The sequence below is a fragment of the Pseudophryne corroboree genome, chromosome 3, assembly GCF_028390025.1.
Source record: "Pseudophryne corroboree isolate aPseCor3 chromosome 3, aPseCor3.hap2, whole genome shotgun sequence".
NCBI lineage: Eukaryota > Metazoa > Chordata > Amphibia > Anura > Myobatrachidae > Pseudophryne > Pseudophryne corroboree.
This window is the reverse complement of record NC_086446.1, coordinates 486,780,774-486,803,999: the sequence shown is the minus strand read 5'-3', so window position 1 is coordinate 486,803,999 and position 23,226 is coordinate 486,780,774. Positions and strand designations below refer to the sequence as shown.

Sequence of the window (23,226 nt, the reverse complement as noted above, 5' to 3'; positions counted from 1 at the left end):
TCAGTGTCTGCAGCGCCATTATCCCTCAGCTCACTGTTCCCGGGACTGCTTGGGCAAATCCTCCTATGTAAAGCCGCCTGGTTGTCAGCGCTGTGCCTTTACATGACACTTAAGTAGTCTACCTGCCTTTTTAGACAGTGATAGTTAAGAAAGAGTGCATTTAGTCAGGGTTTTATAGTACAATTACCCTGTGATATACATCCAGTTCTTACTGTGTACTGTTATATCTACTGTTATACATACTTGCCTACCTGACCCTCTCCATGAGGGAGAAAATGTTCTGTTCCTGGACTTTCCTGGTAATGTATGATTGCCATCACCTGTGGTGAGCTAGTTAATTGATAAGAAAGGTGTTTCACCACAGGTGATGGCAATCATACATTACCAGGAAAGTCCAGGAACAGAGCATTTTCTCCCTCATGGAGAGGGTCAGGTAGGCAAGTATGCTGTTATATAGCTGTGTAAGCTAGTCCAGTGCAGTATTATTGTCTGTAATAACCTCTGCATTGTACAAACTGTGACCTTCTGTGTGTGCATTTGATAGCTGAGTGTTGTCCATCTCATGTCTTTCACTCAACTTGCTATCCCTATATTCTTTAACTTGAAGGAGCTTGGTGGGTCAGGTGTTATCTAATATAGTATTTTCACAAAGATATACTGTATTACATATTTTTCTCTGTGATTTAGTCACCATATCTCTCCTTTATCTCTGCTAGTGCTGACTACACTGCGCAGGGGTTTGGGATATTGTGCTGCTGATAATTGTACTGTGTTACCTCATACTGCAAGTTATATCATGTCTGCTTCTGAGGGTAACTGTTCTGGCATACCTCCCAACATGACCCTCTCCAGGAGGGACACAATGCTCTGCTTCTGGACTTCCTTCTTAATGTTTGATTGCCATCACCTGTGTTGAAAAGGTTAATGGATAAGAAAGGTGTTTCAGCACATGTGAGGGCAATCATACATTAAGAAGGAAGTTCAGGAGCAGAGCATTCTGTCCCTCCTGGAGAGGGTCAGGTTGGGAGGTATGGTTCTGGGGTGGAACACACTGCTGGTGTTGCTGGAGCCATAGGCACATATGAGGAGAATATAGCAGCTGTGGGCTTTGGTTCTGGGGGCTCCTTGCCCCACAGTGGGACTGTGACAACGGAGGCACATACTGACCCACCGTGGGCCGCTTTTTCCACGCTTCTGCATACGCTAGTTCATAAACTAACACCCCCTATGTGACCCCCACTGCCGGTACAACCGTATGTGGGCCCTGCAGCTAACCCGCAATGGGCGGACGATTTATCTGCTCAATTAAAGACGTTGAACCAGTCCTTGACTATTAAAAAGTCTGACCAACGCTCGCCTAAGTCCAAAAGCTCCTCTAAGCGAGCGCTCGTCTCCTCACAATCCACTGCTGTCACTGACACCTCGTCTGATGAGGACGGCACTTACACTGACCCCACAGGTTCTGACTCAGATATGGCTGATGGGGAGGGTAGTTCACATGTGGATGTTCCTGACCTTGTGGAGGCTATTAAGTTAATTCTGCAGATTACGGACGATCCCGAGCGATCCGTGCCTCCTAAGATACCAGATAAGTTCAAGCGTCAGAAGGTGGTTAAACAGGTTTTACCTCACTCTGATCACCTAGTGGATATACGTCAGGAACCCTGGGAAAACTCGGGTACGAAGTTTGTGCCTCAAAAGAAGATGCTGGCTCGCTATCCCCTCGCGCCAGAGCTGTCTAAGAATTGGGAAACACCTCCTCCAGTGGACTAGAATGTGGCTAGGATGGTGGTTTCCTCATCTCTACCTGTCACTACCGTCACGGATAAACGTGTGGAGGGTTGTCTAAAAGCGATCTACACCCTCACGGGTGCTGCACAAAGGCCTACTATTGCAGCTTCATGGGCTGCTGAGGCTATTGAAGCATGGGCCTTGGAGTTAGAAGCTGAAATCTCCTCTGACCATGCTAGACAATGCTTGTCATATATTGTCACAGTTTCTCGATATATTAAAGAGGCGGCTTCTGATGCCGGTATCCTGGCAGCCAAGGCCTCTACTACATCAGTCCTGGCTCGCCGGATATTGTGGCTGAGATCCTGGTCTGTGGATCTGGACTCTAGAAAAACCCTGGAGGTACTCCCTTTCAAGGGAGATATTCTGTTTGGGGAGGACTTAAATAAGATAGTGGCTGACTTGGCTACTGCCAAAACTGCCTGTCTACCTAATACCGCTCCTTCTGTGTCGAAGGCTAAAGGTACGTCCTTTCGCTCCTTTCGTCCTTCAGGTAAAGCAAAAGGTCAGGCGTACCATAAGCAGGCCCGCACTCCCAAACCTGGTAAGCCGAAGCCCAAAAGAGCCTGGGATGCCCGTCAGCCAGCTGCCAAGACCGATAAGCCTACCGCATGACTGGGCGGGTCTCCCCCTTGGGGATCCCAGGGTGGGGGGCCGGCTTCTAGGGTATACCCAGGAATGGTTGAAGACAACTTCAGATGCCTGGGTACGAGAAGTCGTCACTCGAAGTTACGCCATTGCCTTCAAAAACCGACCCCCTCATCGATTTTGCCAGACAGACGTCCCTTTGGACCGGACAAAGGCAAAAACTCTACACTTGGTGGTACAGACCCTCCTGGATACAGGAGTCGTAGTACAGGTGCTTCTTGCTCAGAGGGGCCGGGGGTACTATTCTCCGCAGTTTCTAGTCCCGAAACCGAATAGGTCCTCCCGGCCCATTCTCAACCTCAAGGCATTGAACAGGTTTGTGAAGATTTCCAAGTTCCATATGGAAACCCTTCGCTCTATAGTTCTGGCCTTGGAACCTGGGGACTACATGGTCTCATTGGACATACAGGATGCTTACCTGCATATTCCTATAGCAGTGTCACATCAACAATACCTGAGGTTTGCTATTGGCAACATCCATTACCAGTTTCGGCGTTACCTTTTGGTTTAACAACGGCTCCGCAAGTCTTCACCAAACTTATGGCGGTGTTGACGGTGGTACTCCGCCATCAAGGGGCCAGGATACTGCCGTATCTGGACGACTTGTTAATCCTGGCAAATTCCCCAGATCTTCTCCTGTGTCATCTGGATATGACGGTCCGGTTTCTACAAGCCCACGGGTGGTTCATCAACTGGACAAAATCCTCCATGGTTCCTGCTCAGAGCATGGTGCACCTGGGAGCGCTGTTGGACACTCACAACCAGAGGGTGTTCTTGTCTCAGGAGAAAGTGCTGAAGCTTCAGGACAGGATTCGTTGCTTCCTTTCTTGTCCGCAAGTGTCGATACATTCGGCGATGCAGGTGCTGGGCCTCATGGTGTCAGCATTCAACATGGTGAAGTATGCGCAATTCCATTCTCGCCCCCTTCAGAAGCTGATTCTAGCCAAGTGGGACGGCCTGCCTCACCGGATCAGGTCTCAAATGATCTCATTGACTCCGGAGGTCCGTCTGTCGCTGCTCTGGTGGCTCCAGGACCAACAATTGTGCAGGGGCCGTCCGTTCTGGATATCCAACTGGGTCCTGTTGACGACAGATGCCAGTCTAAGAGGTTGGGGCGCCGTGCTGGAGCAGCACTCCTTATAGGGTCGATGGACCAAGGAGGAATCTCTCCTCTCGATCAACATTCTGGAGTTGCGGGCGGTCTTCAATGCGTTGAACCTGGCCCAGCATTTAATTCAGAACCGTCCTGTTCAAGTACAGTCGGACAACGCCACCACAGTGGCTTACATAAATCATCAAGGCGGCACTCGAAGCAGTTTGGCAATGAAGAAGCCTCACGGATTCTACAGTGGGCAGAATGCCATCTACCGGCAATATCGGCAATATTCATTCCGGGAGTCCTGAATTGGGAAGCGGACTTTCTCAGTCATCAGGACGTGCATGCCGGCAAGTGGGGCCTCCATCCAGAAGTGTTTCAACTTCTCGTGGAAAGGTGGGGTCTTCCAGATGTGGATCTGATGGAGTCTCGACACAATCACAAGGTTCCGGTCTTCGGAGCAAAGACAAGGGATCCTCAAACAGCATTCGTGGATGCGCTAGCGGTGCCGTGGAGGTTTCGGCTGCCATACGTGTTCCCTCCAGGGTCACTCCTGCCCAGGGTAATTCGTAAGTTCAAGCTAGAAAAAGGAAATCTGCTTCTCATAGCTCCGTCGTGGCCCAGACGGCACTGGTTCTCAGACCTGCAAGGCCTATCATCAGAGCGTCCACTTCTACTTCCACAACGACCAGACCTCCTCGTTCAGGGCCCCTGTGTCTACCAGGATCTAGCCCAGCTATCTTTGACGGCGTGGCTCTTGAAGCTTCCGTCTTGAGGGCTAAGGGTTTTTCTGAAGAGGTTATTAAAACTATGTTGCGGGCCCAGAAACCGGCTTCTGCTCGGATTTACCATAGGGTCTGGCATTCATACTTTGGTGCGCATCTAACAATTATGATGCTTCCAAGTTTAGTACAGCCAAACTTTTGGTTTTTCTGCAGCAGGGCCTAAATTTAGGCCTGCGTCTGGCCTCCCTCAAGGTTCATAATTCTGCCTTGGTGTGGTTTCAGAGAAAGATTGCGACTTTACCTGATGTTCATACTTTCACTCAGGGTGTGTTGCGTATCCAACCTCCCTATGTCCTGCCTGTGGCTCCTTGAGACTTGTTGGTGGTTTTGGAGGCGTTGCAGGAGCCTCCATTTAAACCTCTTGGTTCAGCTGACCTTAAGTGGCTTTACCTTAACGTGGTGTTCTTGCTGGTTATTGCCTCTGCTAGAAGAGTGTTGGATCTGGGTGCCTTGTCTTGTAGTTCCCCATATCTGATTTTTCACCGTGACCGGGCGGTTCTTAGGACTCGTCCCAGATATTTACCTAAGGTGGTTTCTTCGTTCCACCTTAATCAGGAGATTGTAGTTCCAGCCTTTGTCTCTCCTGATTTGTCTCCCAAAGAGCGGTCTTTGGATGTGGTACGAGCTCTCCGTATCTATGTGAAGAGAACTGCTTCTATTCGAAAATCGGATTCTCTCTTTGTTTTGTTTGGATTTCACAAACGTGGCTGGCCTGCTCACAAGCAGACCATGGCCAGATGGATTAGAATGGTGATTGCACATGCTTATGTGAAGGCTGGTCTGTCAGCTCCTGCTCACATTACAGCACATTCTACTCAGTCTGTTGGACCTTCTTGGGCGTCCCACCGTGGTGCGACCCTTGATCAATTGTGCAAGGCGACTACGTGGTCCTTCGGGAACACGTTTATAAGGTTCTAAGCCTTTGGAAGCCGGGTTCTTGTGCCCGCTACAGTGTGTCCCCTCCCATAAGGAACTGCTTTAGGACATCCCCAATGTCCAGACTTGTGGAGCCCATTGTACCCCGCAGCAGAAAACGAGTTTTATGGTAAGAACTTACCTTTGTTAAAACTCTTTCTGCAAGGTACACTGGGCTCCACAAGGCACCCACCCTGACGCACTTAGCTTCTTTGGGTTGAAATGGCATTAGCCGCTGACACTTCTCTTGTCGTGAGAGTGTGGTGTATGTGGCTACTAATCGTTGTCTCTTTTCCTGCTACTGCATTGGGCTGGTTAACTAAAACTGAGCTCCTGTGCTGGGAGGCGGGGTGATATAGGAGGCGGCGCTGTGCATTCTGGGAACAGTCAAAGCTTTGAGTCTGTTGGTGCCTCGGATCAAGATCCTACTCTACACCCCATTGTCCAGACTTGTACCTCGCAGACAGAGTTTTAACAAAGGTAAGTTCTTACCATAAAACTCGGTTGGTATCACTGTATATATATACGGCAGTACAACTAGAGATGAGCGGGTTCGGTTTCTCTGAATCCGAACCCGCACGAACTTCATGGTTTTTCTCACGGGTCCGAGCAGACTCGGATCCTCCCGCCTTGCTCGGTTAACCCGAGCGCGCCCGAACGTCATCATGACGCTGTCGGATTCTCGCGAGACTCGGATTCTATATAAAGAGCCGCGCGTCGCCGCCATTTTCACACGTGCATTGAGATTGATAGGGAGAGGACGTGGCTGGCGTCCTCTCCATTTAGATTATAAGAGACTGAGAGAGATTTACTGGAGCTGACTAGGAGGAGTTACTGTAGAAGTGTAGAGACTGAGGAGAGAGTTTCAGACAGTTTACTAGTGAGGACAGTACAGTGCAGTTTATAATCCGTTCTCTGCCTGAAAAAAGCGATACACAGCACACAGTGACTCAGTCACATACCATATCTGTGTGCACTGCTCAGGCTCAGGCCAGTGTGCTGCATCATCTATTATCTATATATATAATATTATTATATATATCTGTCTGACTGCTCAGCTCACACAGCTTATAATTGTGGGGGAGACTGGGGAGCACTACTGCAGTGCCAGTTATAGGTTATAGCAGGAGCCAGGAGTACATAATATATTATATAGTGAGTGACCACCAGACACACAGTGCAGTTTATTTAATATATCCGTTCTCTGCCTGAAAAAAGCGATACACACAGTGACTCAGTCAGTCAGTCACATACCATATCTGTGTGCACTGTGCAGTGCACTGCTCAGGCTCAGGCCAGTGTGCTGCATCATCTATATATTATATATCTGTCTGACTGCTCAGCTCACACAGCTTATAATTGTGGGGGAGACTGGGGAGCACTACTGCAGTGCCAGTTATAGGTTATAGCAGGAGCCAGGAGTACATAATCATATTACATTAAAATTAAACAGTGCACACTTTTGCTGCAGGAGTGCCACTGCCAGTGACTGACCAGTGACCTGACCACCAGTATAGTTAGTAGTATACTTATATTGTGTTTGCCTGAAAAAGTTAAACACTCGTCGTGTGACTTCACTTGTGTGGTTTTTTTTTTTTTTATTCTATAAAAATAAAACTCATTCTGCTGACAGACAGTGTCCAGCAGGTCCGTCATTATATAATATATAATATATACCTGTCCGGCTGCAGTAGTGATATATATATATTTTTTATATCATTTATCATCCAGTCGCAGCAGACACAGTACGGTAGTTCACGGCTGTGGCTACCTCTGTGTCTGCACTGGGCAGGCAGTCCGTCCATAATTGTATACCACCTAACCGTGGATTTTTTTCATTCTTCTTTATACATACATAGTTACATAGACATCTTCTCTTTATCAACCAGTCTATATTAGCTGCAGACACAGTACAGTACGGTAGTTCACGGCTGTGGCTACCTCTGTGTCTGCACTGGGCAGGCAGTCCGTCCATAATTGTATACCACCTAACCGTGGTTTTTTTTTCAGTCTTCTTTATACATACATAGTTACATAGACATCTTCTCTTTATCAACCAGTCTATATTAGCTGCAGACACAGTACAGTACGGTAGTTCACGGCTGTGGCTACCTCTGTGTCTGCACTGGGCAGGCAGTCCGTCCATAATTGTATACCACCTAACCGTGGATTTTTTTCATTCTTCTTTATACATACATAGTTACATAGACATCTTCTCTTTATCAACCAGTCTATATTAGCTGCAGACACAGTACAGTACGGTAGTTCACGGCTGTGGCTACCTCTGTGTCTGCACTGGGCAGGCAGTCCGTCCATAATTGTATACCACCTAACCGTGGTTTTTTTTCAGTCTTCTTTATACATACATAGTTACATAGACATCTTCTCTTTATCAACCAGTCTATATTAGCTGCAGACACAGTACAGTACGGTAGTTCACGGCTGTGGCTACCTCTGTGTCTGCACTGGGCAGGCAGTCCGTCCATAATTGTATACCACCTAACCGTGTTTTTTTTTCAGTCTTCTTTATACATACATAGTTACATAGACATCTTCTCTTTATCAACCAGTCTATATTAGCTGCAGACACAGTACAGTACGGTAGTTCACGGCTGTGGCTACCTCTGTGTCTGCACTGGGCAGGCAGTCCGTCCATAATTGTATACCACCTAACCGTGGTTTTTTTTTCAGTCTTCTTTATACATACATAGTTACATAGACATCTTCTCTTTATCAACCAGTCTATATTAGCTGCAGACACAGTACAGTACGGTAGTTCACGGCTGTGGCTACCTCTGTGTCTGCACTGGGCAGGCAGTCCATCCATAATTGTATACCACCTAACCGTGGTTTTTTTTCAGTCTTCTTTATACATACATAGTTACATAGACATCTTCTCTTTATCAACCAGTCTATATTAGCTGCAGACACAGTACAGTACGGTAGTTCACGGCTATGGCTACCTCTGTGTCTGCACTGGGCAGGCAGTCCGTCCATAATTGTATACCACCTAACCGTGGTTTTTTTTCAGTCTTCTTTATACATACATAGTTACATAGACATCTTCTCTTTATCAACCAGTCTATATTAGCTGCAGACACAGTACAGTACGGTAGTTCACGGCTGTGGCTACCTCTGTGTCTGCACTGGGCAGGCAGTCCGTCCATAATTGTATACCACCTAACCGTGGATTTTTTTCATTCTTCTTTATACATACATAGTTACATAGACATCTTCTCTTTATCAACCAGTCTATATTAGCTGCAGACACAGTACAGTACGGTAGTTCACGGCTGTGGCTACCTCTGTGTCTGCACTGGGCAGGCAGTCCGTCCATAATTGTATACCACCTAACCGTGGTTTTTTTTCAGTCTTCTTTATACATACATAGTTACATAGACATCTTCTCTTTATCAACCAGTCTATATTAGCTGCAGACACAGTACAGTACGGTAGTTCACGGCTGTGGCTACCTCTGTGTCTGCACTGGGCAGGCAGTCCGTCCATAATTGTATACCACCTAACCGTGGTTTTTTTTCAGTCTTCTTTATACATACATAGTTACATAGACATCTTCTCTTTATCAACCAGTCTATATTAGCTGCAGACACAGTACGGTAGTTCACGGCTGTGGCTACCTCTGTGTCTGCACTCGGCAGGCAGTCCATAATTGTATACTAGTATCCATCTCCATTGTTTACCTGAGGTGCCTTTTAGTTGTGCCTATTAAAATATGGAGAACAAAAATGTTGAGGTTCCAAAATTAGGGAAAGATCAAGATCCACTTCCACCTCGTGCTGAAGCTGCTGCCACTAGTCATGGCCGAGACGATGAAATGCCAGCAACGTCGTCTGCCAAGGCCGATGCCCAATGTCATAGTACAGAGCATGTCAAATCCAAAACACCAAATATCAGAAAAAAAAGGACTCCAAAACCTAAAAAAAAAATTGTCGGAGGAGAAGCGTAAACTTGCCAATATGCCATTTACGACACGGAGTGGCAAGGAACGGCTGAGGCCCTGGCCTATGTTCATGGCTAGTGGTTCAGCTTCACATGAGGATGGAAGCACTCAGCCTCTCGCTAGAAAAATGAAAAGACTCAAGCTGGCAAAAGCAGCACAGCAAAGAACTGTGCATTCTTCGAAATCCCAAATCCACAAGGAGAGTCCAATTGTGTCGGTTGCGATGCCTGACCTTCCCAACACTGGACGTGAAGAGCATGCGCCTTCCACCATTTGCACGCCCCCTGCAAGTGCTGGAAGGAGCACCCGCAGTCCAGTTCCTGATAGTCAGATTGAAGATGTCAGTGTTGAAGTACACCAGGATGAGGAGGATATGGGTGTTGCTGGCGCTGGGGAGGAAATTGACCAGGAGGATTCTGATGGTGAGGTGGTTTGTTTAAGTCAGGCACCCGGGGAGACACCTGTTGTCCATGGGAGGAAGATGGCCATTGACATGCCAGGTGAAAATACCAAAAAAATCAGCTCTTCGGTGTGGAGGTATTTCAACAGAAATGCGGACAACAGGTGTCAAGCCGTGTGTTCCCTTTGTCAAGCTGTAATAAGTAGGGGTAAGGACGTTAACCACCTCGGAACATCCTCCCTTATACGTCACCTGCAGCGCATTCATAATAAGTCAGTGACAAGTTCAAAAACTTTGGGTGACAGCGGAAGCAGTCCACTGACCAGTAAATCCCTTCCTCTTGTAACCAAGCTCACGCAAACCACCCCACCAACTCCCTCAGTGTCAATTTCCTCCTTCCCCAGGAATGCCAATAGTCCTGCAGGCCATGTCACTGGCAATTCTGACGATTCCTCTCCTGCCTGGGATTCCTCCGATGCATCCTTGCGTGTAACGCCTACTGCTGCTGGCGCTGCTGTTGTTGCTGCTGGGAGTCGATGGTCATCCCAGAGGGGAAGTCGTAAGACCACTTTTACTACTTCCACCAAGCAATTGACTGTCCAACAGTCCTTTGCGAGGAAGATTAAATATCACAGCAGTCATCCTACTGCAAAGCGGATAACTGAGGCCTTGGCATCCTGGGTGGTGAGAACCGTGGTTCCGGTATCCATCATTACTGCAGAGCCAACTAGAGACTTGTTGGAGGTACTGTGTCCCCGGTACCAAATACCATCTAGGTTCCATTTCTCTAGGCAGGCGATACCGAAAATTTACACAGACCTCAGAAAAAGAGTCACCAGTGTCCTAAAAAATGCAGCTGTACCCAATGTCCACTTAACCACGGACATGTGGACAAGTGGAGCAGGGCAGGGTCAGGACTATATGACTGTGACAGCCCACTGGGTAGATGTATGGACTCCCGCCGCAAGAACAGCAGCGGCGGCACCAGTAGCAGCATCTCGCAAACGCCAACTCTTTCCTAGGCAGGCTACGCTTTGTATCACCGGTTTCCAGAATACACACACAGCTGAAAACCTCTTACGGCAACTGAGGAAGATCATCGCGGAATGGCTTACCCCAATTGGACTCTCCTGTGGATTTGTGGCATCGGACAACGCCAGCAATATTGTGTGTGCATTAAATATGGGCAAATTCCAGCACGTCCCATGTTTTGCACATACCTTGAATTTGGTGGTGCAGAATTTTTTAAAAAACGACAGGGGCGTGCAAGAGATGCTGTCGGTGGCCAGAAGAATTGCGGGACACTTTCGGCGTACAGGCACCACGTACAGAAGACTGGAGCACCACCAAAAACTACTGAACCTGCCCTGCCATCATCTGAAGCAAGAAGTGGTAACGAGGTGGAATTCAACCCTCTATATGCTTCAGAGGTTGGAGGAGCAGCAAAAGGCCATTCAAGCCTATACAATTGAGCACGATATAGTAGGTGGAATGCACCTGTCTCAAGCGCAGTGGAGAATGATTTCAACGTTGTGCAAGGTTCTGATGCCCTTTGAACTTGCCACACGTGAAGTCAGTTCAGACACTGCCAGCCTGAGTCAGGTCATTCCCCTCATCAGGCTTTTGCAGAAGAAGCTGGAGACATTGAAGGAGGAGCTAACATGGAGCGATTCCGCTAGGCATGTGGGACTTGTGGATGGAGCCCTTAATTCGCTTAACAAGGATTCACGGGTGGTCAATCTGTTGAAATCAGAGCACTACATTTTGGCCACCGTGCTCGATCCTAGATTTAAAGCCTACCTTGGATCTCTCTTTCCGGCAGACACAAGTCTGCTGGGGTTGAAAGACCTGCTGGTGAGAAAATTGTCAAGTCAACCGGAACGCGACCTGTCAACAACATCTCCTCCTTCACATTCTCCCGCAACTGGGGGTGCGAGGAAAAGGCTCAGAATTCCGAGCCCACCCGCTGGCGGTGATGCAGGGCAGTCTGGAGCGACTGCTGATGCTGACATCTGGTCCGGACTGAAGGACCTGACAACCATTACGGACATGTCGTCTACTGTCACTGCATATGATTCTCTCAACATTGATAGAATGGTGGAGGATTATATGAGTGACCGCATCCAAGTAGGCACGTCACACAGTCCGTACTTATACTGGCAGGAAAAAGAGGCAATTTGGAGGCCCTTGCACAAACTGGCTTTATTCTACCTAAGTTGCCCTCCCACAAGTGTGTACTCCGAAAGAGTGTTTAGTGCCGCCGCTCACCTTGTCAGCAATCGGCGTACGAGGTTACATCCAGAAAATGTGGAGAAGATGATGTTCATTAAAATGAATTATAATCAATTCCTCCGCGGAGACATTGACCAGCAGCAATTGCCTCCACAAAGTACACAGGGAGCTGAGATGGTGGATTCCAGTGGGGACGAATTGATAATCTGTGAGGAGGGAGATGTACACGGTGATATATCGGAGGATGATGATGAGGTGGACATCTTGCCTCTGTAGAGCCAGTTTGTGCAAGGAGAGATTAATTGCTTCTTTTTTGGTGGGGGTCCAAACCAACCCGTCATTTCAGTCACAGTCGTGTGGCAGACCCTGTCACTGAAATGATGGGTTGGTTAAAGTGTGCATGTCCTGTTTATACAACATAAGGGTGGGTGGGAGGGCCCAAGGACAATTCCATCTTGCACCTCTTTTTTCTTTTCTTTTTCTTTGCGTCATGTGCTGATTGGGGAGGGTTTTTTGGAAGGGCCATCCTGCGTGACACTGCAGTGCCACTCCTAGATGGGCCCGGTGTTTGTGTCGGCCACTAGGGTCGCTAATCTTACTCACACAGTCAGCTACCTCATTGCGCCTCTTTTTTTCTTTGCGTCATGTGCTGTTTGGGGAGGGTTTTTTGGAAGGGACATCCTGCGTGACACTGCAGTGCCACTCCTAGATGGGCCCGGTGTTTGTGTCGGCCACTAGGGTCGCTAATCTTACTCACACAGTCAGCTACCTCATTGCGCCTCTTTTTTTCTTTGCGTCATGTGCTGTTTGGGGAGGGTTTTTTGGAAGGGACATCCTGCGTGACACTGCAGTGCCACTCCTAGATGGGCCCAGTGTTTGTGTCGGCCACTAGGGTCGCTTATCTTACTCACACAGTCAGCTACCTCATTGCGCCTCTTTTTTTCTTTGCGTCATGTGCTGTTTGGAGAGGGTTTTTTGGAAGGGACATCCTGCGTGACACTGCAGTGCCACTCCTAGATGGGCCCGGTGTTTGTGTCGGCCACTAGGGTCGCTAATCTTACTCACACAGCTACCTCATTGCGCCTCTTTTTTTCTTTGCGTCATGTGCTGTTTGGGGAGGGTTTTTTGGAAGGGACATCCTGCGTGACACTGCAGTGCCACTCCTAGATGGGCCCGGTGTTTGTGTCGGCCACTAGGGTCGCTTATCTTACTCACACAGCTACCTCATTGCGCCTCTTTTTTTCTTTGCGTCATGTGCTGTTTGGGGAGGGTTTTTTGGAAGGGACATCCTGCGTGACACTGCAGTGCCACTCCTAGATGGGCCCGGTGTTTGTGTCGGCCACTAGGGTCGCTTATCTTACTCACACAGCTACCTCATTGCGCCTCTTTTTTCTTTGCGTCATGTGCTGTTTGGGGAGGGTTTTTTGGAAGGGACATCCTGCGTGACACTGCAGTGCCACTCCTAGATGGGCCCGGTGTTTGTGTCGGCCACTAGGGTCGCTAATCTTACTCACACAGCTACCTCATTGCGCCTCTTTTTTTCTTTGCGTCATGTGCTGTTTGGGGAGGGTTTTTTGGAAGGGACATCATGCGTGACACTGCAGTGCCACTCCTAGATGGGCCCGGTGTTTGTGTCGGCCACTAGGGTCGCTTATCTTACTCACACAGTCAGCTACCTCATTGCGCCTCTTTTTTTCTTTGCGTCATGTGCTGTTTGGGGAGGGTTTTTTGGAAGGGACATCCTGCGTGACACTGCAGTGCCACTCCTAGATGGGCCCGGTGTTTGTGTCGGCCACTAGGGTCGCTTATCTTACTCACACAGTCAGCTACCTCATTGCGCCTCTTTTTTTCTTTGCGTCATGTGCTGTTTGGGGAGGGTTTTTTGGAAGGGACATCCTGCGTGACACTGCAGTGCCACTCCTAGATGGGCCCGGTGTTTGTGTCGGCCACTAGGGTCGCTTATCTTACTCACACAGTCAGCTACCTCATTGCGCCTCTTTTTTTCTTTGCGTCATGTGCTGTTTGGGGAGGGTTTTTTGGAAGGGACATCCTGCGTGACACTGCAGTGCCACTCCTAGATGGGCCCGGTGTTTGTGTCGGCCACTAGGGTCGCTAATCTTACTCACACAGCGACCTCGGTGCAAATTTTAGGACTAAAAATAATATTGTGAGGTATTCAGAATAGACTGAAAATGAGTGTAAATTATGGTTTTTGAGGTTAATATACTTTGGGATCAAAATGACCCCCAAATTCTATGATTTAAGCTGTATTTTAGTGTTTTTTAAAAAAACCACCCGAATCCAAAACACACCCGAATCCGACAAAAAAAAATCGGTGAGGTTTTGCCAAAACGCGGTCGAACCCAAAACACGTCCGCGGAACCGAACCCAAAACCAAAACACAAAACCCGAAAAATTTCAGGCGCTCATCTCTAAGTACAACTGGACATATACGGCAGTATCACTGGACACATACGGCAGTATCACCGGACATATATGGCAGTATCTCTGGACTGGATTTATACGCCAATACCACTGGACATATACGGCAGTACCACTGGACTTATACGGCAGTACCACTGGACTTATACGGCAGTACCACTGGACTTATACGGCAGTACCACTGGACTTATACGGCAGTACCACTGGAATTATACGGCAGTACCACTGGACTTACATGGCAGTACCACTGGAATTATACGCTAGTACCACTGGAATTATATGGCAGTATCACTGGAATTATATGGCAGTACCACTGGACTGGATTTATACAACAGTATCACTGGACTTATAAGGCAGTACCACTGGACTTATACGGCAGTACCACTGGACTGGAATTATACGGCAGTACCACTGGAATTATACGGCAGTACCACTGGACATATACGGCTGTACCACTGGACATATACGGCTGTACCACTGGACATATACGGCAGTATCACTGGACTGGATTTATATGCCAGTACCACTGGACTTATACGGCAGTACCACTGGACTGGAATTATACGGCAGTACCACTGGAATTATACGGCAGTACCACTGGAATTATACGGCAGTACCACTGGACATATACGGCTGTACCACTGGACATATACGGCAGTATCACTGGACTGGATTTATATGCCAGTACCACTGGATTTATATGGCAGTACAGCTACACTGGACATACGGTAGCAGAGGACACCACCACTGTGGCTGTACTGATGCAGCATAAGACACTACACTGGACTGAGCAACACAAGACAGCACTGGAATCGCCACCCCACTTTCCCTCCCGCACAGACACTGAGGATAGAGACATGTCCTCTCGTTACACTCTCTGGGACTGGAGTGAAAATGGCGGTGACGGGCGGCTCCATATATGGAATCCAAACCCTGCGAGAATCCGACAGCGGGATGATGACATTTTGCCTCGTTCTGGTTTCCGAGTCAGGCAGGAAAACCAGAGCCGGGCTCGGATCTGGGCTCGGGTAGTGAAGACCGGTAGGATTCGGTTCTCATCTCTAATAATAAGAATTTACTTACCGATAATTCTATTTCTCGTAGTCCGTAGTGGATGCTGGGCACTCCGTAAGGACCATGGGGAATAGCGGCTCCGCAGGAGACAGGGCACAAAAGTAAAAGCTTTAGGATCAGGTGGTGTGTACTGGCTCCTCCCCCTATGACCCTCCTCCAAGCCTCAGTTAGGATACTGTGCCCGGACGAGCGTACACAATAAGGAAGGATCTTGAATCCCGGGTAAGACTCATACCAGCCACACCAATCACACTGTACAACCTGTGATCTGAACCCAGTTAACAGCATGATAACAGCGGAGCCTCTGAAAAGATGGCTCACAACAATAATAACCCGATTTTTGTAACAATAACTATGTACAAGTATTGCAGACAATCCGCACTTGGGATGGGCGCCCAGCATCCACTACGGACTACGAGAAATAGAATTATCGGTAAGTAAATTCTTATTTTCTCTGACGTCCTAGTGGATGCTGGGGACTCCGTAAGGACCATGGGGATTATACCAAAGCTCCCAAACGGGCGGGAGAGTGCGGATGACTCTGCAGCACCGAATGAGAGAACTCCAGGTCCTCCTCAGCCAGGGTATCAAATTTGTAGAATTTTGCAAACGTGTTTGCCCCTGACCAAGTAACAGCTCGGCAAAGTTGTAAAGCCGAGACCCCTCGGGCAGCCGCCCAAGATGAGCCCACCTTCCTTGTGGAATGGGCATTTACAGATTTTGGCTGTGGCAGGCCTGCCACAGAATGTGCAAGCTGAATTGTACTACAAATCCAACGAGCAATCGTCTGCTTAGAAGCAAGAGCACCCAGTTTGTTGGGTGCATACAGGATAACAGCAAGTCAGTTTTTCTGACTCCAGCCGTCCTGGAAACATATATTTTCAGGGCCCTGACCACATCTAGCAACTTGGAGTCCTCCAAGTCCCTAGTAGCCGCAGGTACCACAATAAGCTGGTTCAGGTGAAACGCTGACACCACCTTAGGGAGAAACTGGGGACGAGTCCGCAGCTCTGCCCTATCCGAATGGAAAATCAGATATGGGCTTTTGTGAGACAAAGCCGCCAATTCTGACACTCGCCTGGCCGAGGCCAGGGCCAATAGCATGGTCACTTTCCATGTGAGATATTTCAAATCCACAGATTTGAGCGGTTTAAACCAATGTGATTTGAGGAATCCCAGAACTACGTTGAGATCCCACAGTGCCACTGGAGGCACAAAAAGGGGGTTGTATATGCAGTACTCCCTTGACAAACGTCTGGACTTCAGGAACTGAAGCCAATTCTTTCTGGAAGAAAATCGACAGGGCCGAAATTTGAACCTTAATGGACCCCAATTTGAGGCCCATAGACACTCCTGTTTGCAGAAAATGCAGGAATCGACCGAGTTGAAATTCCTCCGTGGGGGCCTTCCTGGCCTCACACCTTGCAACATATTTTCGCCAAATGCGGTGATAATGTTGTGCGGTCACCTCCTTCCTGGCTCTGACCAGGGTAGGGATGACCTCTTCCGGAATGCCTTTTTTCCCTTAGGATCCGGCGTTCAACCGCCATGCCGTCAAACGCAGCCGCGGTAAGTCTTGGAACAGAGATGGTCCTTGCCGAAGCAAGTCCCTTCTTAGTATCTCTTGAAGTTCCGGGTACCAAGTCCTTCTTGGCCAATCCGGAGCCACGAGTATAGTTCTTACTCCTCTCCGTCTTATAATTCTCAGTACCTTGGGTATGAGAGGCAGAGGAGGGAACACATACACCGACTGGTACACCCACTGTGTTACCAGAGCGTCCACAGCTATTGCCTGAGGGTCTCTTGACCTGGCGCAATACCTGTCCAGTTTTTTGTTCAGATGGGACGCCATCCTGTCCACCTTTGGTCTTTCCCAACGGTTCACAATCATGTGGAAGACTTCCAGATGAAGTCCCCACTCTCCCGGGTGGAGGTCGTGCCTGCTGAGGAAGTCCGCTTCCCAGTTGTCCACTCCCGGAATGAACACCGCTGACAGTGTTATCACAATGATTTTTCACCCAGCGAAGAATCCTTGCTGCCATTGCCCTCCTGCTTCTTGTGCCGCCCTTTACGTGGGCGACTGCCGTGATGTTGTCCGACTGGATCAGCACCGGCTGACTTTGAAGCAGAGGTCTTCCTAGGCTCAGAGCATTGTAAATTGCCCTTAGCTCCAGTATATTCATGTGGAGAGAAGTCTCCAGACTTGACCACACTCCCTGGAAATTTCTTCCCTGTGTGACTGCTCCCCAGCCTCTCAGGCTGGCATCCGTGGTCACCAGGACCCAGTCCTGAATGCCGAATCTGCGGCCCTCTAGTAGATGAGCACTCTGCAGCCACCACAGAAAAGACACCCTTGTCCTTGGAGACAGGGCTATCCGCTGATGCATCTGAAGATGCGATCCGGACCATTCGTCCATCAGATCCCACTGAAAAATTCTTGCGTGAAATCTACCGAATGGAATCGCTTCGTAAGAAGCCACCATTTTTCCCAGGACCCTTGTGCAATGATGCACTGACACTTTTCCTGGTTTTAGGAGGTTCCTGACTAGCTCGGATAACTCCCTGGCTTTCTCCTCCGGGAGAAACACCTTTTTCTGGACTGTGTCCAGAATCATCCCTAGGAACAGCAGACGTGTCGTCGGGATCAGCTGCGATTTTGGAATATTTAGAAACCACCCGTGCTGTTGTAGCAGTACCCGAGATAGTGCTACTCCGACCTCCAACTGTTCCCTGGACTTTGCCCTTATCAGGAAATCGTCCAAGTAATGGATAATTAAGATGCCTTTTCTTTGAAGAAAAATCATCATTTCGGCCATTACCTTGGTAAAGACCCGGGGTGCCGTGGACAATCCAAACGGCAGCGTCTGAAACTGATAGTGACCGTTTTATACCACGAACCTGAGGTACCCTTGGTGAGAAGGGCAAATTGGGACATGGAGGTAAGCATCCTTGATGTCCAGGGACACCATATAGTCCCCTTCTTCCTGGTTCGCTATCACTGCTCTGAGTGACTCCATCTTGATTTGAACCTTTGTATGTAAGTGTTCAAAGATTTCAGATTTAGAATAGGTCTCACCGAGCCGTCTGGCTTCAGTACCACAAATAGTGTGGAATAATACCCCTTTCCTTGTTGTAGGAGGGGTACTTTGATTATCACCTGCTGGGAATACAGCTTGTGAATTGTTTCCAATACTGCCTCCCTGTCGGAGGGAGACGTTGGTAAAGCAGACTTCAGGAACCTGCGAGGGGGAGACGTCTCGAATTTCCAATCTGTACCCCTGGGATACTACCTGTAGGATCCAGGGGTCCACTTGCGAGTGAGCCCACTGCGCGCTGAAACTCTTGAGACGACCCCCCACCGCACCTGAGTCCGCTTGTAAGGCCCCAGCGTCATGCTGAGGACTTGGCAGAAGCGGTGGAGGGCTTCTGTTCCTGGGAAGGGGCTGCCTGCTGCAGTCTTTTTCCCTTTCCTCTACCCCTGGGCAGATATTTATGGGGACGAAAGGACTGAGGCTGAAAAGACAGTGTCTTTTTCTGCTGAGATGTGACTTGGGGTAAAAAAGGTGGATTTTCCAGCTGTTGCCGTGGCCACCAGGTCCGATGGACCGACCCCAAACAACTCCTCCCCTTTATACGGCAATACTTTCATGTGCCGTTTGGAATCTGCATCACCTGACCACTGTCGTGTCCATAAACATCTTCTGGCAGACATGGACATCGCACTTACTCTTGATGCCAGAGTACAAATATCCCTCTGTGCATCTCGCATATATAGAAATGCTCTATAGTCAATAAAATACTGTCCCTGTCAAGGGTATCAATATTTTCAGTCAGGGAATCCGACCAAGCCACCCCAGCGCTGCACATCCAGGCTGAGGCGATCGCTGGTCGCAGTATAACACCAGTATGTGTGTATATACTTTTTAGGATATTTTCCAGCCTCCTATCAGCTGGCTCCTTGAGGGCGGCCGTATCTGGAGACGGGAACGCCACTTGTTTTGATAAGCGTGTGAGTGCCTTATCCACCCTAGGGGGTGTTTCCCAACGCGCCCTAACTTCTGGCGGGAAAGGGTATAACGCCAATAATTTTCTATCGGGGGAAACCCACGCATCATCACACACTTCATTTAATTTATCTGATTCAGGAAAAACTACAGGTAGTTTTTTCACACCCCACATAATACCCTTTTTTGTGGTACTTATAGTATCAGAAATATGTAACACCTCCTTCATTGCCCTTATCATGTAACGTGTGGCCCTACTGGAAAATACGTTTGTTTCTTCACCGTCGACACTGGAGTCAGTGTCTGTGTCTGTGTCGACCGACTGAGGTAATGGGCGTTTTACAGCGCCTGACGGTGTTTGAGACGCCTGGACAGGTACTAATTGGTTTGCCGGCTGTCTCATGTCGTCAACCGACCTTGCAGCGTGTTGACATTATCACGTAATTCCCTAAACAAGCCATCCATTCCGGTGTCGACTCCCTAGAGAGTGACATCACCATTACAGGCAATTGCTCCGCCTCCTCACCAACATCGTCCTCATACATGTCGACACACACGTACCGACACACAGCACACACACAGGGAATGCTCTGATAGAGGACAGGACCCCACTAGCCCTTTGGGGAGACAGAGGGAGAGTTTGCCAGCACACACCAAAACGCTATAATTATACAGGGACAACCTTATATAAGTGTTTTCCCTTATAGCATCTTAATATGTTATAATATCGCCACAAAAATGCCCCCCCCCCTCTCTGTTTTAACCCTGTTTCTGTAGTGCAGTGCAGGGGAGAGCCTGGGAGCCTTCCCACCAGCAGCTCTGTGTGGGAAAAATGGTGCTGTGTGCTGAGGAGATAGGCCCCGCCCCTTTTCCGGCGGGCTCTTCTCCCGGTTTTTCTGGATTCCTGGCAGGGGTTAAATACATCCATATAGCCCCAGGGGCTATATGTGATGTATTTTCAGCCAGCATAGGTACTTTCATTGCTGCCCAGGGCGCCCCCCCCCAGCGCCCTGCACCCTCAGTGACCGTTGGTGTGAAGTGTGCTTGAGAGCAATGGCGCACAGCTGCAGTGCTGTGCGCTACCTTAAGAAGACTGGGAAGTCTTCAGCCGCCGATTTCTGGACCTCTTCTTTCTTCAGCATCTGCAAGGGGGCCGGCGGCGCGGCTCCGGTGACCCATCCAGGCTGTACCTGTGATCGTCCCTCTGGAGCTAGTGTCCAGTAGCCTAAGAAGCCAATCCATCCTGCACGCAGGTGAGTTCACTTCTTCTCCCCTAAGTCCCGCGGTGCAGTGAGCCTGTTGCCAGCAGGACTCACTGAAAATAAAAAACCTAACAAAACTTTTACTCTAAGCAGCTCTTTAGGAGAGCCACCTAGATTGCACCCTTCTCGGCCGGGCACAAAAACCTAACTGAGGCTTGGAGGAGGGTCATAGGGTGAGGAGCCAGTACACACCACCTGATCCTAAAGCTTTTACTTTTGTGCCCTGTCTCCTGCAGAGCCGCTATTCCCCATGGTCCTTACGGAGTCCCCAGCATCCACTTAGGACGTCAGAGAAATATATATATATATATACACAGAAGTATCTTTATCTTGCGCCAACTCAGAAGCGGCACACTGGGAGAGGTCTTTGTTGGAAAACCTCAAACACATGCAGAGAGAACATAAATTCCCAAGTGCGCTAATAGTGAAATGTAGTTACACAAATCTTCCAGTGGTTAATTCGTCGGAAAATGTAGACTGGAGGATATTTAGATCTGGGGACCCCTCACCAAAAAGTCACCCAAACAAGAGGCCAACAGGCCAATTAATAAAAAGTTTTTTTTAATAACATATGAATTTTGGTACACAATTCAAGATATAAAATTGTATAAATAAAACACAGCCACAACCAACATGTTTGTAGGATGGATTCTAGATACTCCCTCACCTTTTTCAAGGTGCGAGCTCGAAGGGAGTATCTTCACAAACTAGGGTGTGATTTTTTGACTGACAAACCCAACGCGTTTCGTCTGATCGACTTCATCAGGGGTAACTTGTTTGGGGGGAAAAATAATGTTCTATTTGAGAAAAACTGCTATTATGAGATAGGGAAATTATATATACATATATGTATATGTATATATATATATATAGACACATATATATTTTTGGTATGTAAAACATTTTTTGTATATATATACCTACCACATATAGGGAAAAGGATGAATTGCACTTGATAAATTCTTATGGCAGATCGTAACCTAAAATATAAATAACACATTCTAAGATGTGTTTATTTGATGGAACTACTAGGACATTTTTATTATTATTATTATTATACATTTTGATGTTACAAATAGTGACTAAGACATACCTCTAAATAGGGATTAATCAAATTCTCCTTTATTAGAATTTAATGGGTAAAGCTCCTATATTCGTGCTTCTGACTGGAGCTTAAGTGGTTATCCTTTATGTATATAAAATCTATAGAATGGTGTTTTTGTAAACACTGCCTGATGGGAAGAGAAAGGAAATTAGATGGAGGCCATTTTTAATGGTTTCCCACCTCATAATTAATCCTAAAAAATAAAATGAAAAATAACATACCTTAAAACTAATCAAAATTCCTCCAGGGCCGTCTAAAAAAATTCTTAATCATAGTCCATTGGGACTGTCAGCAACCATATGTTGGCGTTTTTGCAGACTGCCAAAGAAATATACAAATATTGGTATTTATATAGAAATACTTGTCCATGCAATTTATTACATGGTCAAGCCGATTATATTATAGATATACCTAAAATGTGGTCTTCTACTCTTATGGTGAAAATTATTTCTGGTTTCAATGTTGACTCACGTAAAATTCTGAAAGCATTCAATTTTAGTTTTTAGTGTAAGGTGTGTCAGTCATAGAAGATCACTAGCACATATATGAGTGTACATACCAAAGCTTATATGGCTGGTTTGATAATCACAAGGGTAAAAGAGATGCAACTTCCTCAATAGGTCTCAAGGAATAGATCCTTTCAAAGAAATGGAAACATTGTTGTTGTCAAAATAGAGGGCACAGTAACAACCATAGGGATAGTAACAATTTACAATAAGTTTCACAGAGTAAATTTTCTTACAGGAAAACTATCATTATTTATAAGAAGGCACAGTTCTCACAAATAGCTAAATCCAAACTTTTAACAGCAAGAAAAATCTCAACTCCTCGGTACCAGACCGGCAAAAGAATTACATTCATAATTAATAGTTAAAGCCTTCAAAAAGTGAAACAAATAGAAATGATGTGAGGACTCACCCTGGAGAAGATTTGGCTGTGTGTGGAAATCACAGAATGAAGTGGTAATTGGTGCAGCTGTTATTTAAGCTGCTAGCACAATTACATCACTTCCTTTAATTAGATAACTCTTAATAATTAGATCAGCCTGAAAAGAGCCAAAAAACTTTATTTATAAATCCATATTTCTCTTCTATAGGGATCCTTAGGTGTTAGTCTTAGGTGTCTACATTTTCTGACGAATTAACCACTGGAAGATTTGTGTAACTACATTTCACTATTAGCACACTTGGGAATTTATGTTCTCTCTCTCTCTCTCTCTCTCTCTCTCTCTCTCTCTCTCTCTCTCTCTCTCTCTCTCTCTCTCTCTCTCTCTCTATATTATATATATATATATATATATATATATATATCTATATATATATTTTTAGAAAGTGAAGAAAAGGGCGCCTATTAGTGTCTAATAAAATTATAGAACTGATGTGATTGAGAACAGGAGACTACTTATCTGTCATAAATAGACTTTTGCTTCAGTCATAGGACCAGTACAGGTACATGAAAAAAGAAGAACAAAATAACATAGCGCGTACTGTTTTTACGCAATCACAATCTAC

General features: G+C 47.3%; 1 long non-coding RNA gene across 1 annotated transcript; it reads right to left on the bottom strand.

Annotated features, from left to right (window-relative positions):
- Positions 1-21,534: 21,534 nt before the first annotated feature.
- On the bottom strand, positions 21,535-22,675 carry LOC135057925 (uncharacterized). The gene is made up of 6 exons (XR_010244467.1): positions 22,634-22,675; positions 22,275-22,352; positions 22,127-22,194; positions 21,937-22,033; positions 21,704-21,842; positions 21,535-21,590 (listed from the first exon to the last, which is right to left on the bottom strand). It is a non-coding gene; the product is annotated as an uncharacterized LOC135057925 (long non-coding RNA).
- Positions 22,676-23,226: the final 551 nt, after the last annotated feature.